The sequence below is a fragment of the Pseudophryne corroboree genome, chromosome 1 (genome assembly GCF_028390025.1).
Source record: "Pseudophryne corroboree isolate aPseCor3 chromosome 1, aPseCor3.hap2, whole genome shotgun sequence".
Taxonomy (NCBI): Eukaryota; Metazoa; Chordata; class Amphibia; order Anura; family Myobatrachidae; genus Pseudophryne; species Pseudophryne corroboree.
This window is the reverse complement of record NC_086444.1, coordinates 1,116,422,803-1,116,441,733: the sequence shown is the minus strand read 5'-3', so window position 1 is coordinate 1,116,441,733 and position 18,931 is coordinate 1,116,422,803. Positions and strand designations below refer to the sequence as shown.

The 18,931-nt window shown below is 48.1% G+C and overlaps 1 long non-coding RNA gene across 2 annotated transcripts in view; it reads left to right on the top strand.

Moving 5' to 3' along the window:
* Positions 1–2,161: 2,161 nt before the first annotated feature.
* LOC134996107 (uncharacterized) overlaps positions 2,162–18,931 on the top strand; it is a 117,295-nt gene continuing 100,525 nt past the window's right edge. For both annotated transcript variants that reach the window (XR_010198916.1, XR_010198865.1), the window contains exon 1: positions 2,162–2,469. This is a non-coding gene — a long non-coding RNA (uncharacterized LOC134996107). The remainder of the gene's footprint in view (positions 2,470–18,931) is intronic.

Below are 18,931 nucleotides of genomic sequence, written 5' to 3'. Positions count from 1 at the left end.
GAGAACAGTTCACAAACTGCTCTGTTTCAGAAATACTGCCACCGTTGGCCCGAAAGCTGATAATCATCCCTTTTTGCAACTCGGATAAATCACCCCTTTTATCCATGACAGCAACAAGTTATATGTGTGCAGACGACCTATGGCACACCTTATATACCCACCAAGCCAGCACATGACGCGTGACGTACTTTATGACCTACGTGCTGCCGACGTCAGATATAGGAGGTGATCATAATAATGTGACCTGACCGTGTAGAAACTGGCCCAGATTTATCAAGCCTTGCAGAGTGATAAATAGCTCGGTGATAAAGTACCAGCCAATCAGCTCCCAACTGTCATGTTACCGGCTGTGTTTGAAAAATGACAGGAGCAGGTTGGCTGGTTCTTTATCACCGTGCTATTTATCACTCTCCAAGGCTTGATAAATCTGGGCCAGAGTGTTAAAACGAAAATGGATATTAACAAACAGAGAGGTAAGAGTGCCCTTGTTGCAGTCTTTCTTGTGTACGTCCAACAGAGTCGTAACTAGACATTTTGGTGCCCTGTGCCACAAAGTGAATTGGTGCCCCCCCCATTCGAAAAATAAAGAGCAGTGACTTTATGGGTTAAGGACGTGGATACAGAATAGTACCAATTCACATTACACTAGAGCTCCTTATACACGTTACACCTGACCACACAGTAGTGCTCATTATTCACATTACACAGCACACCAGACAGCAGAACCCCTTATAAACGTTATGCCACAGTTATTTCTGAATAGCAGTTAAGGATCAGTTCTACATATCATACAATACTAACAGGTTGGTGCTGTAGAAGTATACATCAGCGCTGATAGGTGTTACTTTCACAATCTCCCTGAAATGCTTTTTCAAAAGTAGGCGAGTATGATTTGCATGCACCTCTGCACCAGGCCCGGTGACTGGAACCTTCATCTGACATTATTCTGTGGAAATCTACACTGACAGTAGGCATAGAAGTGCACCTGGGTAAGATGCAACTATATTATATCTTCCTGTTCCAGGACCATCTCCACCACATAATAGGATCCTCCACCCCCTGAAGGCTACAAGAAGAAATTATATGTAAGGTAAAGTCGTTTCGAAAAAAGGTTTATTTTCTCACATCCTTATAACATGTGGAAGAAGTGGGGTGCACAAAGCGTGTGGTCAGATGTAACATATACAGTTAATTAACACAGTAAAGGTGTGTACACTGGGTGTACTACGAGTAGCCGGCGGGCGAGATCCTGGCGCCAGGATCCCGTCTGCCGGAATACCGGCAGCGGGGCGAGCGCAAAGGAGCCCCTTGCGGGCTCGCTGCGCTCACCATGCTATTTATTAACCATCCATTGGTGTCGTGGACACCCCATGAGGGAGAATAGTTGTCAGTATACTGGCAGTCGGGATCCCGGTGCCGGTATGCTGAGCGCAGGGATCCTGGCAGCCGGTATATCGAGTGCCTCCTGTGTACACACTAGGCGACGTGCTCTGTGGGTGACGTCGCCTAGTGATTTCACTCCCAGGCTGGAGCGGTTGGTGGCCGGGCATACACACTGAGCGAAATGACATTCATATTGCTCAGTGATGTCACACAGCGGCCGGGCCGTGCAGGCAGCTCCCGGATGACAGTCCAAATTGAACTGCCAGCACGTCTGATAGCGAGGGTTGTTAACGACCCGCGGGGACGCGCATCACTGGTCGGCGGCGGCATACACACTTGCTGAGAAAGTGAGCGACGTCACTCAGGGAGGGTGAAAATGAGTGATGTCGCTGATTTTCTCGGCAAGTGTGTATGCACCTTAAGTCAGGATATATAGTGCTGTACATTGACAAGTGTGGGTATCTTTGAATTGCTACATAATAGAGGGGTCTGTGCATTAAGCCTTGCACAGAGAGAAGTACCAGCCAATCAGCTCCTAACTGCCATGTTATAAGCTGTGTTTCCAAAATGACAGTTATGAGCTGGTTGGTACTTTATCTCTCTCCAGAGCTCAGCACAAGAATTTCCAAATTACAGTAACATCTTGTTAGCTAAATGATAGCTAATCTTACTATGTAAACATACGCTACTACTAATGTAATACACCCTATAATGGAGATATTATAGCTGCCACTAAACATTGTACTTTTCTACACATGCACAAACAGAGAGGAGCCCTGTGATTGGTCAGCATGTAGGCTGGCAAGAACTGTTAGAAGATAAAAGGCAGTTGGAAGGTGGCAGTTGGTCTGAGGAAAGTGTGAGAACAGCTCTGGCGGCCATCTTGTGAGGTGGAGATATCAGGGCCGAGTGAAGACACTACAAGATTAATACAGGAGTCAGAGTAGAAACCTTTACAGTGACTTCCAGCAAAGCCACTGGGGTGTCAGTGGGAAGCAGAGCTGAGAGACAAGAAACAGGGTTCAGAGTTCAGCACTGCCACTGCATTTGGAGGAAGAGTCTAACCCTGAGGAGCAGAACATTTAGGTGAGAATATTCCAGCTGCTGTTATATACACTGTCTGCTAATCACACACAAAGGGGGGCATTTATCATAGATCACAAATTGCATGCGATGTGGGCAGGATCTTACTGCTAGGATTATCTTTCCCCCAGCCAGAGCAACACCCCCTACAAACATCTCTATCACTGTTGACAACACTATCATCTCCCCCGTTCCCCAACTCCACTGCCTGGGCGTCACTCTTGACTCCTCCCTCTCCTTTGCACCCTACATCCAAGCTCTGGCGCAATCTTGTCGGTTCCAGCTACGCAACATTGCTCGCATCAGGCCATTTCTCTCCCAGAGTGCAACTAAACTAATCATCCACTCACTGGTCATCTCACGACTTGACTACTGCAATGTGCTCCTCACTGGCCTCACTTGCTCCCACATCGCTCCCCTCCAATCTGTCCTTAACTCTGCAGCTAGGCTCATCTTCCTCTCCCGCCGCACCACTTCTGCCACTCCCCTTCAACAAAATCTACACTGGCTCCCATTCCCCTACAGAATCCTCTTCAAACTCCTCACCCTCACATACAAGGCCATCTCTAATTCCACTGCTCCCTACATCTCCAACCTCCTCTCCCTTCATACTCCCTCCCGCCCACTACGGTCGGCTGATGACCGTCGCCTCTCCTCTGCCTTGGTCACTGCTTCCCATGCACGAGTTCAGGATTTTGCCCGTGCTGCACCCCTTCATTGAAATGCGCTCCCCCGCTCCATTAGACTCTCCCCGACCTTGCAAAGCTTCAAACGGGCATTGAAAACCCACCTATTCATCAAAGCGTACCCCTCCAATGCATAACCTAGTCCTTAGGCTGCTCCTCCATCCCCCTGCTCCATGCCTTGGACATCTCTGCTTTGCTCGCATACCACCATCAGGCTTACCTGCTTGCACCTCATGTCATCTGTCTGTTGCCCCTCCCCACTAGATTGTTAGCTCTTCAGAGCAGGGCCCTCTTTCCTCTTGTCTAAACCCTCTTCTTGACACATTTCACTCAGCGACCATCTTTACCTGCTTTCTCTCCTGCTGGTAAAGGCTCATCTCTATCTATGGCCGCCAGCCCCAAGTAGTACAATGATTACTCCTTCGCTACTTACATCTAAGCTGTATTATGTTTTGAGAATTGTGTTGCTCTTTGTTACCTGCACTCCATTTTTGTTATTTATTTACTGTTATGCTAAGTTTTGTCTCCCTGTACTGTCCATTGTACGGCGCTGCGAAACACTTGTGGCGCCCTATAAATAAAATGTAATAATAATAATAATAATATCCGATCCTGTTGGTGGGATGTATCATCCCGCATATGCAGGGACAAGGGCTCCGAAAGGCGAACAAGCACAGAGGTTACTTCCTAGGGGTTCCTGGGGAACCCTCTGCTGGTTACTAATGCGATCTATAGCCCATAGGCTACAATGGACTACTGCCATCTTCAGATGGTGGTAGCTGCGCCTGCGGTGACCAATATCGGGAATGCATCACATTCTGGATATTGGTAAATCGGGCAGCACCCCATAGAAACCTGTGGCCGGCAATGGAAGAATCAGAGTGTTTGGGTGTTTTCGGGGATAGAGACGAAAATATAAAATTATAAATGGGCCCCAAAGTGTTATACTCCTGCAAGCTATGCTGCCAGCAAGAGAGTATCTCAGGGGAGAATCTGACCAAGAACCTGGTACTTGTACTCAACGCATCCATTACATCTCACCACCCCGGGGACCACATAACGTAATAGATATCGGGATATGTAATATGGGGGTAAATGTATGAAGCAGTGATAAGAGTGGAGAAGTGAGCCAGTGGAGAAGTTGCCCATGGCAACCAATCAGCTGCTCTGTATAAGTTTATGGTATGCAAATTATAAATGTTACGTCAATGCTGATTGGTTGCCATAGGCAACTTCTCCACTGGCTCACTTCTGCACTCTTATCACTGCTTCATACATTTACCCCAGCGTCACTGCACTCTCTGAAGAATGTGCTTACATTTGAATTGCTACATACTAAAATCTCAAAGTTACAATAATATAACATCTCTTTGATTTCTTTTTAATAAATGTGTGTTATGTTATCTATAAGTAAAGGTGCAATTAACATGAGATAGAGATTTGAATTGACTGAATTTGTGAATTTGATTCATACTTAAATTCTATACTTTAGATTCTCTACTCAACCACTTTTAAATAGAAGACAAGAGATGTTCCTTATAGGTCATGTAAAGGACAACACACACTAAACGAGCCCACACTGACGCCGATATTGGCAGCGGCGGGGACCCGGTGGGGCGCCGGCATCGGCATGTGCATACACACTTGCCGATGCCAGCAGGGAAGGGAGCGACGGTGGGGGGAGCGACGTCCATGCCGCAGCATGGCTGCCGTTAACGAGGACCTCCCACGTCTGTACATGTTCAGACGAGGGAGGGGGTCGTTAACGATTCGCGGGAGCGCGCATCATTAACGACATTGAGTGAACACACTAGACGAGATTGTAAAAGATCTCGCTCAGAATGGCCCTTGTGAGCGATATCTTTTATTTCTCTAACGTCCTAGTGGATGCTGGGGACTCCGTCAGGACCATGGGGATTAGCGGCTCCGCAGGAGACAGGGTGTGCCCTGTCTCCTGCGGAGCCGCTAATCCCCAGGGTCCTGACGGAGTCCCCAGCATCCACTACGGACTACGAGAAATAGATTTATCGGTAAGTAAAATCTTATTTTCTCTAACGTCCTAGTGGATGCTGGGGACTCCGTCAGGACCCTGGGGATTAGCGGCTCCGCAGGAGACAGGGCACACCCTGTCTCCTGCGGAGCCGCTAATCCCCATGGTCCTGACGGAGTCCCCAGCATCCACTACGGACTACGAGAAATAGATTTATCGGTAAGTAAAATCTTATTTTTCTCGTCTAGTGTGTATGGGCCTTAAGGGTCACATATGAGATAGTACATTTAACAGTGAATCTTTCACCCAACGATCAGTCTAGCAAACACTGTATTATGGGGAAAGGGGGCATTGAGCTTTTCTATTCAGTTATTCACCCTCTTTCTTTCCTCCCATTCTTTTCAATATTCCGCAAGAGCATTTTATTATCTTATATGTATATTTTCAATTAAAATAAGGTATTCTATTCTAATTAGTTTTATATGTTGTCAGTTGTTACCTTCAAAACAGATAACAGAATAATAAGAATTTTTCTCAATAGAAACTTCTGCTTACAATAGAAATCTGTTTTCAATGTATGATTGGTCATTGTTATTGGTGTGTGAATATACAGTACAGTATGTGTTTGTTTTCCTCTTACGGTAAATAACAGGGATGGCCAAACTCCATCCTCAAGGACCCCTAACAGTTCATGTTTTCCAGAACAACTGTGGATCTTTTAAAATGTGTCAAGTAGCATTGGCTTTGTGGGAATGCCACAACGGCCTGCCACGCCTCCCATTTTCATCATTGTGGGGGCATGCCCAGCGCTCTGTGAGCTGCTGGCATGCCCCCAGTCCCTTTGTCGTCTGTGAATGTGCACAGCGTCAAATCACTGCTGCTTTACAGTAGAGATGAGCGGTTCGGATTTGGGGAAATCCAAACCTCTCCGAACATCCCCTATCTGGGCAGTCGAGCCCAGGGCTCGGATCTGCCCCGGGTGCCTCGAGCCCGGCCCGCTGTCAGGTCTTGTGTGTTCGCCTCGGGCACCAATTTCAAAATTGTATGGGGATGTCCACTGATTGGCTGAGAGAGCCATCTGTCACGGCTCTCAGCCAATCAGCATTTCCCCATAGACTTTAATGAGTGAAGAAGGCCACCTGCACTGCTGTGATACCGCGCCCGCACTGCCGACGCAACCAGCACCCCCGAACTGCTGACTCATCCAGCATCCCCACACTGCTGACACACCCCAGCAGTGAAGACACCACCGGCACTCCTGCATTGCCAACACTGTCGTCACTCCTGCACTGAGGACACCGCCGGCACACATGCACTGCCGACACAATCGGCACCCCCCACTGCTGACTCAACCGGCACCCCACACTGCTGACACACCCCAGTACGGAGGACACCGTCAGCACTCCCGCATTTTTGTCACCACCAGCACCTCAGCAGTACCGACACCGCTGGCAACACCACACTAAGGACACTGCTAGCACTGCTGACACCCCTGCAGTAAGGATACCCCTGGCACCCCCGCACTGCTGACACAGCCAGCAGTACCGACACTGACAGCAACTCTGCACTGAGGACACCACCGTCACTGCCGACACTGCCAGCACCCCAGCAGTACTGACACCGCTGGCAACCCCACATTGAGGACATTGCCAGCACTTCCGACACCTCTACAGTAAGGATACCCCTGGCACCCCTGAACTTCCGACACTCCCGCACTGAGGACATCACCAGCATCTCCGTCACAGTAAGTGCACTATTGGTTTATCTGCCCTGCACTGTATCCTGCATTGTATCCGACCCAAATTGTATCCCACATTATATCCAACTTGCTCTGTATCCGACTAGCAATGTATCCAGCACTGTATCTGACCTACACAGTATCCAACCCACACTGTATCCGACCCACACAGTATCCCACACTGTATCCAACCAGTAATATATTCCGCACTGTATACGACCTGCACTAGTGGTTGAAGTGGAATTTTTTAAGTGGTGGTATGGAAAAATGAAGGTTGCAATTATGCGCGTGCTCTCTGGAAAAGGGGGCGTGTCCACTCAAAAGGGGGCATGGCCACCCAAAGGGGGCATGTTCTTCAGTGTAGTAGGACCTCTTATACTATCTAGAACTGTTGCCCCTTTCACCTTATACCACATGGTATGAGCTGAAATTCACATTACAGCACATGGTATGAGCTGAAATTCACATTACAGCACACGGTATGAGCTGAAATTCGCATTACAGCACACGGTATGAGCCAAAATTCGCATTACAGCACGCGGTATGAGGCGAAATTCAAATCACAGCACACGGTATGAGCCGAAAATCACACTACAGCACATGATATGAGCCGAAATTCACATTACAGCACACGGTATGAGCTGAAATTCACACTACAGCACATGGTATGAGCCGAAATTCACATTATAGCACACGGTATGATCCACAATTCAGGGACAGGAAGAGAGAGTGACAGCAGGGACAGAGAGAGTGACAGCTGGGACTGAGAGAGTGACAGCAGTGACAGGGAGAGTGACAGCAGGGACAGAGGGAAGCAGGGGAACATTACCTGAGCTGAGCAGTGGAGGTGCGGAAGGAGCTTTGGTCGTTGTCGGCGGAGGAGCCCATGGTCTGCGGGGAATGCGGCGGTACTAAGCTGTCCTTTGTTGCTGCGGCGTTGATGTACCTCTGACCACCACCAGTTTTGGCCTGCGGCGGGCAGCTTTCAGTGGCGGTGCAGCATGCGGCATTGAACGTTGGTCAGCGGCAGGCGGCTGTGAGCAGCGGGTGGCTGTGAGCCTAGAGCCTCACATAGCCGGCGCTCTACACAGCTGCTGGGCAGGGACGGGAGCAGCATGTGCAGCAGGCTGGCCACGTCCCTCGCCTCCTGCTGCACACTCTTTAATAATAAAAAAGGCTTCCGGGCCATCCTGCCGCATACCGGCCCACTTCGTCCACTGACCTGCACTGTATCCAACAGTATCCAACCAGCACTGTATCCAACCCACTCTGTATATCGCACTGTGGGGGTCATTCCGAGTTGATTGCATGTAGCAACTTTTTGCTGCTTGTGCGATCAACCTGACGCCGCCTATGGGGGAATGTATTTTAGCATAGCAGGGCTGCGAACGCTTGTGCAGCCCTGCTATGCTAAAAAAGTTTCAAGCAAAACAAGACTAGGGCTGCAGTTACTCACCCAGTGCGACGGATCCAGCGATGAAGGTCCCGGTCCTGACGTCAGACATCCGCCCTCCAAACGCCTGGATCCGCCTGCGTTAAACTCACCACACCTGGAACCTGTAAAATGGTGAGTATCCACCCCGGAACGCCTCCCGCCTGTCCGTCTTCTTGCGTTCGCCGCTGCAATCACATTTCTCGTTGGCGGCGTCGTTGCCCGGCGACGATCGTCACCAGGCAACGACGCGCGTGCCAATGCGTCCACCACACATGCGCATTTCTGACCCGTTCGCACCTGAGCGAAGAACCGCTGCGTGCGAATGGGTCGGAATGACCCCCAGTATCTAACCCACACTGTATCTGACCGGCATTGTATACAACCCACACTGTATACCGCAATTTAGCTTGCCAGTCTTTGGCCAATATTGGTGAAAACAATATTGTGAGCTGTGAGGTGGTCAAAATTGAATGGAAATGACTGGAAATTAATGTTATTGAGGTTAATAATACTCCAGGGACAAAAAAGGCCCAAATGAAACAATGCCTGGACTTAGGCCTTCTTCTGGCCTTCCTCAAGGTTCACATATCTGCCTTGTTGGTGCGGTTTCAGAGAAAAATTGCGTCTATACCTGACGTTCATACATTCACTCAGGGTGTGTTACGGATTCAGCCTCCCTATGTTCCTCCTGTGGCTCCATGGGATCTGTCTGTTGTCCTGAATGCCCTGCAAGAGTCTCCATTTGAACCTCTTGAGTCAGTGGACCTTAAATGGCTCACAGCCAAGGTCCTGTTTCTGCTGGCTATTGCCTCTGCTAGAGGAGTGTCGGACTTAGGCACTTTGTCCTGTCGTCCACCCTTTCTAATATTCCATCGTGACCAGGCAGATCTGAGAACTCGTCCAGGTTACTTACCTAACGTGGTGTCATCTTTTCACCATAACCAAGAGATTGTGGTTCATGCCTTTATCTCTTCTGACTTGTCCCCCAAAGAATGGTCTTTGGATGTGGTAAGGGTTCTCCGTATTTATGTGGAGAGGACTACCTCTATCAGAAGGTCAGACACCCTTTTTGTAATGATTGGTTTCCACAAACGTGGATGGCCTGCGAATAAGCAAACCTTGGCCAGATGGATTAGAATGGTGATTGCACAAGCTTATGTGCAGGCTGGACTCCCAGTTCCTGATGCTATTAATGCCCATTCTACTCGGTCTGTTGGACCTTCTTGGACGGCCCGCAGTGGCTCGTCCGCAGAACAATTGTGCAAGGCGGCTATGTGGTCCTCAGTGAACATGTTCATTAGGTTCTATGCCTTTGATACTTCTGCCTCTCAGGATGTTTCCTTTGGACGCCGGGTTCTCATACCCGCTAAGGCACGTCCCCTCCCTTGAGGAACTGCTTCAGGACATCACCTGATGTTTTCCCTGTGGAACACAGTGAACCCTGCTGCAGAAAAGAAGAGTTATGTTAGACTTACCATGGTTAACTCTCTTTCTGCGAGGTACACTTCGCTCCACAGGGCGCCCACCCTGACGCACCTAGCTTCTATGGGTTTGTATGTATTAGCCGCTGGTCCCTTCTCCTGTCGTGAGAATGTGGTTCTATGTGACTAACATCTGCTTTCTCTCTTACCTGCTCCTACATTGGACTGGTTAAAGAAACTGAGCTCACAGTGCCTGGAGGCGGGGTTACAGAGGAGGCCCCAATGCATCCTGGGACAGGCTAAAGCTTTAGCCTGTTGGTGCCTCTGGATCAAGATCCACTCTACACCCGATGTATTCCCTGTGGAACCCAGAGTACCTTGCATTAAGAGAGTTAACCATGGTAAGTCTATCATAACTTTCCTTTTAATGGACTAAAACATGTGCAGTGCAGGTGGGGCAGATGTAACATGTGCAGAGAGAGTTAGATTTGGGTGTGGTGTGTTCAAACTGTAAACTAAATTGCAGTGTAAAAATAAAGCAGCCATTATTTACCCTGCACAGAAACAATATAACCCACCCAAATCTAACTCTCTCTGCACATGTTATATCTGCCCCTCCTGCAGCGCACATGGGTGGTCATTCCGAGTAGATCACTCACTGCCATTTTTAGCAGAATTGCGATCAGGCTAAAAACCGGCAATTCTGCGCATGCGTATGGGCCGCAGGGCGCATGCGCTAAGTACTTTCACACAAAACTATGCAATTTACACAGGGCTGTGCGACGCAATTCTGCTAAGCTAAGATACACTCCCAGAGGGTGGCGGCCTAGCGTTTGCAATGCTGCTAAAAGCAGCTAGCGAGCGATCAAATCGGAATGAGGGCCATCGTTTTGCCCATCTGCTAACAAAGTTGCTGCTACGATCAGGTCTGAATTAGGCCCACGGTCCTCAAGGCAAATTGACAGTTCAGGTTTTTAGGATAGCCATACTTGTGCACAGGTGACTTAATTAGTACCTCGGTTATTTTGCTTTAACCACCTGTGCCCAAGTATGGATATCACTAAAACACTGACTTTTAGTGTGCCTTGAGGACCGAGGTTGGGAAACACTGGCTTAGATGTTAACAAACTGCAGCATATCACATGCGATATGAGTCTTCAGTCTTCTAATTGTACGATAGTAAATTCTGTGGTCTATGGGTTACAATTGCAGCCAACATGCGGTGACTTGCAAAGTGCGCAATAATGGCCCCTTAGCGAATTTAGCTCTTGCACATTGCGTGCTTTCACAGGTCTACAATGCAACACATTAAGAAATTCTAACTTGAAGATTATCCTAATAAGAATTTCTAACTTGAAAGAACATCCTAATACCAAATCATTATCCGTTATCCCGGAGCGATAATTTAAGCAATCTGACTAGATTGCTTAGATTTTATGCATGATCTGTCCGTGTGTACCCCCCACAACAATAGCTATGCGCAGCCCCACGTGGCGCTATCGCTGGTGCTAGATTGGCCGGCATGCAGGCTCAATCTAGCACGTCGCTCATTTCACTCGCTGGGTGAAATGAGCGCCCCCCCCCCCCTCCACTCCCCCCCCCCCCCTCCCGCACACTCAGCACACATCGCGCTGTGCTGAGCGGGGAGAGATGTGTGCTGAGCAGTTCGCTGGCCTTTAGTGTTATACAGTCAGCATTATAGAAAGCAGAACCAATTAGCATGAAAGTGTATTAATAACATCAAACAAACACATAAAGGAGCAAGAAAACAAATAATTAGAAAAAAGAAAGCAAGAAACAAAATGTGATGAGACATGAGAAAATGAGGACATACATCAGCATATAAGAGAACGTAGTGGGGTATCTATTTCAGCAAAAGCAATCTTCTACAAAACAGGAACATGTTTGGCTCTGTAAGGGAAAAAGTAAATTCCAATAATCTGTGACCGCACCTACTTTGACAGGCATTTTAAACACAGGAAATTTTTGGACTGTAGAGGGATAAAGTGTAATGTTCGTAATATGTAAAAACTAGAGATGAGCAGATTCGGTTTTCAGAGAACCGAACCCTACCGGACTTCACCACCCGAGCCTGGATCCGAGTCAGACTCGGGTTTTCCCGCCTGACTCGGAAACCAGAACGAGGCAAAATGTCATCATCCCGCTGTCGGATTCTCGCGGGGGGTTTGGATTCCATATAAACAGCCGCGCTTCACCGCCATTTTCACTCAGGCATTGGAGAGTGTACAGAGAGGACGTGTCTCCGTCCTCAGTGTCCGTGTCTTGTGCTGCATCAGTCCAGTCACAGTGGTGGTGTCCTCTGCTGCCATATGTTCAGTGCTGCTGTATAAGTCCCTTACAGTGTTACTGTCTTGTGCTGCATCAGTCCAGTGGTGGTGTCTTGTGCTGCATCAGTCCAGTCACAGTGGTGGTGTCCTCTGCTGCCATATGTCCAGTGCTGCTGTATAAGTCCAGTCCAGTGGTGCTGTGTTGTGCTGCATCAGTCCAGTGGTGGTGTATTGTGCTGCATCAGTCCAGTCACAGTGGTGGTGTCCTCTGCTGCCATATGTCCAGTGCTGCTGTATAAGTCCAGTCCAGTGGTGCTGTGTTGTGCTGCATCAGTCCAGTCACAGTGGTGGTGTCCTCTGCTGCCATCTGTCCAGTGCTGCTGTATAAATCCAGTCCATTGCAGTGGTACTGTGTTGTCCTGCATCAGTCCAGTGGTGGTGTCCCTGTGCTGTTGTATATGTCCAGTGGTACTGCCGTATATGTCCAGTGATCCTGCCATATTTTTCCAGTGATCCTGCAGTATATGTCCATTGATACTGCCGTATATGTCCAGCGGTACAGCCGTATAAATCCAGTGGTCCTGCCATATAATTCCAGTTGTACTGGCGTATAAGTCCAGTGATCCTGCCGTATAATTACAGTGGTACTGGCGTATATGTCCAGTCTAGTGATACTGCCGTATATGTCCAGTGATACTGCCGTATATGTTCAGCGGTACTGCCGTATATGTCCAGCGGTACTGCCGTATAAATCCAGTGATTCTGTCGTATAATTGCAGTGATACTGCTATATAAGTCCAGTGATCCTGCCATATAATTCCAGTGATCCTGCCATATAATTCCAGTGATCTTGCTGTATAATTCCAGTGGTACTGGCGTATAAGTCCAGTGATCCTGCCGTATAATTACAGTGGTACTGGCGTATATGTCCAGTCCAGTGATACTGCCGTATATGTCCATTGATACTGCCGTATATGTCCAGTGATACTGCCGTATATGTTCAGCGGTACTGCCGTATATGTCCAGCGGTACTGCCGTATAAATCCAGTGATCCTGTCGTATAATTGCAGTGATCCTGCTGTATAAATCCAGTGATCCTGCCGTATAATTCCAGTGATCCTGCCATATAATTCCAGTGATCCTGCCGTATAATTCCAGTGGTACTGGCGTATAAGTCCAGTGATCCTGCCGTATAATTACAGTGGTACTGGCGTATAAGACCAGTCCAGTGATACTGCCGTATATGTCCATTGATACTGCCGTATATGTCCAGCGGTACTGCCGTATATGTCCAGCGGTACTGCCGTATAAATCCAGTGATCCTGCCATATAATTCCAGTGATCCTGTTGTATATGTCCATTGATACTGCCGTATATGTCCATCAGTACTGCTGTATAAATCCAGTGTTCCTGCCGAATAAGTCCAGTGATCCTGCCGTGTAATTTCAGTGATCCTGCCGTATAATTCCAGTGGTACTGGCGTATAAATCCAATGATCCTGCCGTATAATTCCAGTGATCCTGCCGTATAATTACAGTGATCCTGCCATATAAGTCCAGTGATACTGCCGTATAATTCCAGTGATCCTGCCGTATAATTCCAGTGGTACTGGCGTATAAGTCCAGTGATCCTGCCGTATATTTACAGTGGTACTGGCATATAAGTCCAGTCCAGTGATACTGCCGTATATGTCCAGTGATCCTGCCATATATTTCCATTGATACTGCCGTATATGTCCATTAATACTGCCGTATATGTCCATTGATCCTGCCGTATACAGTAATTGCAGTGATCCTGAAGTATAATTACAGTAATCCTGCCATGTAAATTCCAGTGGTACTGGCATATAAATCCAGTGATCCTGCCTTATAATTCCAGTGACCCTGCCGTATAATTGCAAGGATCCTGCCATATAATTCCAGTGATCCTGTCGTATAATTCCATATAAATCCATATAATTCCAAATAAGTCCAGTCAAGTGGTGTTGCCATATAAATTCAGTGGTGCTGTCCTGTGCTGTATATTATTTACTCCAAATAAAGGGGTTATTAATATTTAATCCAAATAATTCCCGCAGGGTTTGCGGTTTGGGTTTGTGGTGTAGAGGTACGCCCTCCTGCACCGCATATTGTTATATAACTCAAGAAAAATAATGGAGAACAAAAATTTGGACGATAAAATAGGGAAAGATCAAGAACCACTTCCTCCTAGTGCTGAAGCTGCTGCCACTAGTTATGACATAGACGATGAAATGCCATCTGCCAAGGCCGATTCCCAATGTGATAGAAGAGGGCATGTAAAATGCAAAAAGCCAAAGTTCAGTTAAAATACCAAAAAAAAAGAAATTGAAATGGTCTGAGGAGAAACATAAACTTGCCAATATGCCATTTACGACATGGAGTGGCAAGGGATGGCTAAGGCCCTGGCCTATGTTCGTGACTAGTGGTTCAGCTTCACATGACGATGGAAGCTCTCATCCTCCCGCTAGAAAAATAATAAGAGTTAAGCTGGAAAAAGCACAGCAAAGAACTGTGTGTTCTAAGATGGTATCACAAATCCCCAAGGAGAGTCCAAGTGTGTCGGTGGTTGCGATGTCTGACCTTCCGAACACTGGACGGGAAGAGGTGGCTCCTTCCACCATTTGCACGCCCTCTGCAAATGATGGAAGTAGCACCCACAGTCCAGTTTCTGATATTCAAATTGAAGATGTCACTGTTGAAGTACACCAGGATGAGGATATGGGTTTTGCTGGCGCTGAGGAGGAAGTTGACGATGAGGATTCTGATGGTGATGTGGTTTGTTTAAATGAGGCACCGGGGGAGACACCTGTTGTCCGTGGGATGAAGAAGCCCATTGTGATGCCTGGGCAAACTACCAAAAAAGCCACCTCTTCGGTCTGGAATTATTTCTCCACAAATCCGGACAACAGGTGTCAAGCGGTGTGTTGCCTCTGTCAATCTGTAATAAGTATGGGTAAGGACGTTAACCAGCTAGGAACATCCTCCCTTATACGTCATCTGCAGCGCATTCATAAGAAGTCAATGTCAAGTTGTGAAACTTTGGGTAAGAGCGTAAGCAGTCCACTGACACCTAAATCCCTTCTTCCTCTTGTACCCAAGCTCCTGCAAGCCACACCACCAACTCAAGTTGTGAAACTTTGGGTAAGAGCGTAAGCAGTCCACTGACACCTAAATCCCTTCTTCCTCTTGTACCCAAGCTCCTGCAAGCCACACCACCAACTCCCTCAAAGTCAACTTCCTTCTCAGTCAGGAACGTCAGTAATCCTGCAGGCCATGTCACTGGCAAGACTGAGGAGTCCTCTCCTAACCGGGATTCCTCGGGAGGATCCTTGAGTGCTACGCCTGCTGTTGCTGCCGCCGCTGCTGTTGTTGCTGCTGGGAGTTGATCGTCATCCCAGAGGAGAAGTGGGAAGACCACTTGTACTACTTCAACTAAGCAATTGACTGTCCAACAGTCCTTTGTGAGGAAGATGAAATATGAGAGCAGTCATCCTTTTGCAAAGCGGATAACTGAGGCCATGACAGCTATGTTGGTGTTAGACGTACGTCCGGTATCCGCCATTAGTTCAGTGGGACTTAGAGAATTGTTTAAGGTACTGTGTCCATGGTATCAAATCCCATCTAGGTTCCATTTCACTAGGCAAGCGATACCGAGAATGTACAGAGACGTCAGAAAAAGTGTCCTCAGTGTCCTACAAAATGCAGTTGTACCCACTGTCCACTTAACCACAGACATGTGGACAAGTGGAACAGGGCAGACTAAGGACTATATGACTGTGACAGCCCACTGGGTAGATGCATGGCCTCCCGCAGCAACAAAAGCAGCGGCACCAGTAGCAGCATCTCGCAAACGCCAACTCATTCCTAGGCAGGCAGGCAGGCTACGCTATGTATCACCGCTTTCCGTAAGAGGCACACTGCTAACAACCTCTTACGGAAACTGAGGGACATCATTGCACAATGGCTTACCCCAATTAGACTCTCCTGGGGATTTGTTATATCGGACAACGCCACCAATATTGTGCGTGCACTACATCTGGGCAAATTCCAGCACAAGGACTGGAGCTGGGACTCGGGAGGCCACTTGTCCAACGCCTGACCTGCCGCAGCCGCTGCCGTGGGTGGAATGCAGAAGTCGCCCTGCTGTGCTGCCGCCCGCGTGATCAGTGCACGCCTGCTTCCTCCATGCGGCTGCTCCTAGTTCTACAATGCCGCGCGCAATGACGTCAGGCTGTGCCCCTGACATCATCGTGCACCGGTGCGTACGGCATCATGGGAAAGTGGGAGGGAGGGTCAGCGCTGAGTGTGCTTCCACAAAATATGGAGAAGATGATGTTCATCAAAATGAATTAGAAATTCCTCCAGGAAGACCTTTACCAGCAATTGCCCCCAGAAAGTACACAGTGACCTGTGATGGTGGATTCCAGTGGGGACGAATTAATACTCTGTGAGGAAGAGGATGTACACACTGAAGAGATTGATTGCTTCTTTTTTGGTGGGGGCCCAAACAAACCAGTCATTTCAGCCACAGTCGTGTGGCAGACTCAGTCGCTGAAATGATTGGTTTGTTAAAATGTGCATGTCCTGTTTATACAACATAAGGGTGGGTGGGTGGGAGGGCTCAAGGACAATTACATCTTGCACCTCTTTTTCTTCTTTGCATCATGTGCTGTTTGGGGCCTAATTTTTTTAAGTGCCATTCTGTCTGCCACTGCAGTGCCACTCCTAAATGGGCCAGGTGTTTGTGCCGCACACTTGTGTCGTTTAGCTTAATCATACAGCTACCTCATTGCTCCTCTTTTTCTTCTTAGCATCATGTGCTGTTTGGGGCCTAGTTTTTTTAAGTGCCATCCTGTCTGCAACTGCAGTGCCATTCCTAGATGTGCCAGGTGTTTGTGCTGCACACTTGTGTCGCTTAGCTTAGTCATACAGCTACCTCATTGCACCTCTTTTTCTTTTTTGCATCATGTGCTGTTTGGGGCCTAGTTTTTTTAAGTGCCATCCTGTCTGCCACTGCAGTGCTACTCCTAGATGGGCCAGGTGTTTGTGCCGCACACTTGTGTCGCTTAGCTTAGTCATACAGCCACCTCGGCGCGACCTTTTGGCCTAAAAACAATATTGTGAGGTGTTTAGAATAGACTGGAAATGAGTGGAAATTAATGTTATTGAGGTTAATAATACCGTAGGATCAAAATCACCCCCAAATTCTGTGATTTTAGCTGTTTTTATGTTTTTTTCAAAAATCATCCAGATCCAAAACCAAAACACGAAAGGGTGGTTTTGGCAAAACCAACCCAAAACTAGAGATGTGCACTTGAAATTTTTCGGGTTTTGTGTTTTGGTTTTGGGTTCGGTTCTGTGGCCGTGTTTTGGGTTCGACCGCGTTTTGGCAAAACCTCACCGAATTTTTTTTGTCGGATTCGGGTGTGTTTTGGATTCGGGTGTTTTTTTCAAAAAACACTAAAAAACAGCTTAAATCATAGAATTTGGGGGTCATTTTGACCCCAAAGTATTATTAACCTCAAAAACCATAATTTCCACTCATTTTCAGTCTATTCTGAATACCTCACACCTCACAATATTATTTTTAGTCCTAAAATTTGCACCGAGGTCGCTGGATGACTAAGCTAAGCGACCCTAGTGGCCGACACAAACACCTGGCCCATCTAGGAGTGGCACTGCAGTGTCACGCAGGATGGCCCTTCCAAAAAACACTCCCCAAACAGCACATGACGCAAAGAAAAAAAGAGGCAGAATGAGGTAGCTGTGTGAGTAAGATAAGCGACCCTAGTGGCCGACACAAACACCTGGCCCATCTAGGAGTGGCACTGCAGTGTCACGCAGGATGGCCCTTCCAAAAAACACTCCCCAAACAGCACATGACGCAAAGAAAAAAAGAGGTGCAATGAGGTAGCTGTGTGAGTAAGATAAGCGACCCTAGTGGCCGACACAAACACCTGGCCCATCTAGGAGTGGCACTGCAGTGTCACGCAGGATGGCCCTTCCAAAAAACACTCCCCAAACAGCACATGACGCAAAGAAAAAAAGAGGCGCAATGAGGTAGCTGTGTGAGTAAGATAAGCGACCCTAGTGGCCGACACAAACACCTGGCCCATCTAGGAGTGGCACTGCAGTGTCACGCAGGATGGCCCTTCCAAAAAACCCTCCCCAAACAGCACATGACGCAAAGAAAAAAAGAGGCGCAATGAGGTAGCTGTGTGAGTAAGATAAGCGACCCTAGTGGCCGACACAAACACCTGGCCCATCTAGGAGTGGCACTGCAGTGTCACGCAGGATGGCCCTTCCAAAAAACACTCCCCAAACAGCACATGACGCAAAGAAAAAAAGAGGCGCAATGAGGTAGCTGTGTGAGTAAGATAAGCGACCCTTGTGGCCGACACAAACACCTGGCCCATCTAGGAGTGGCACTGCAGTGTCACGCAGGATGGCCCTTCCAAAAAACACTCCCCAAACAGCACATGACGCAAAGAAAAAAAGAGGCGCAATGAGGTAGCTGTGTGAGTAAGATAAGCGACCCTAGTGGCCGACACAAACACCTGGCCCATCTAGGAGTGGCACTGCAGTGTCACGCAGGATGGCCCTTCCAAAAAACCCTCCCCAAACAGCACATGACGCAAAGAAAAAAAGAGGCGCAATGAGGTAGCTGTGTGAGTAAGATAAGCGACCCTAGTGGCCGACACAAACACCTGGCCCATCTAGGAGTGGCACTGCAGTGTCACGCAGGATGGCCCTTCCAAAAAACACTCCCCAAACAGCACATGATGCAAAGAAAAAAAGAGGCGCAATGAGGTAGCTGTGTGAGTAAGATAAGCGACCCTAGTGGCCGACACAAACACCTGGCCCATCTAGGAGTGGCACTGCAGTGT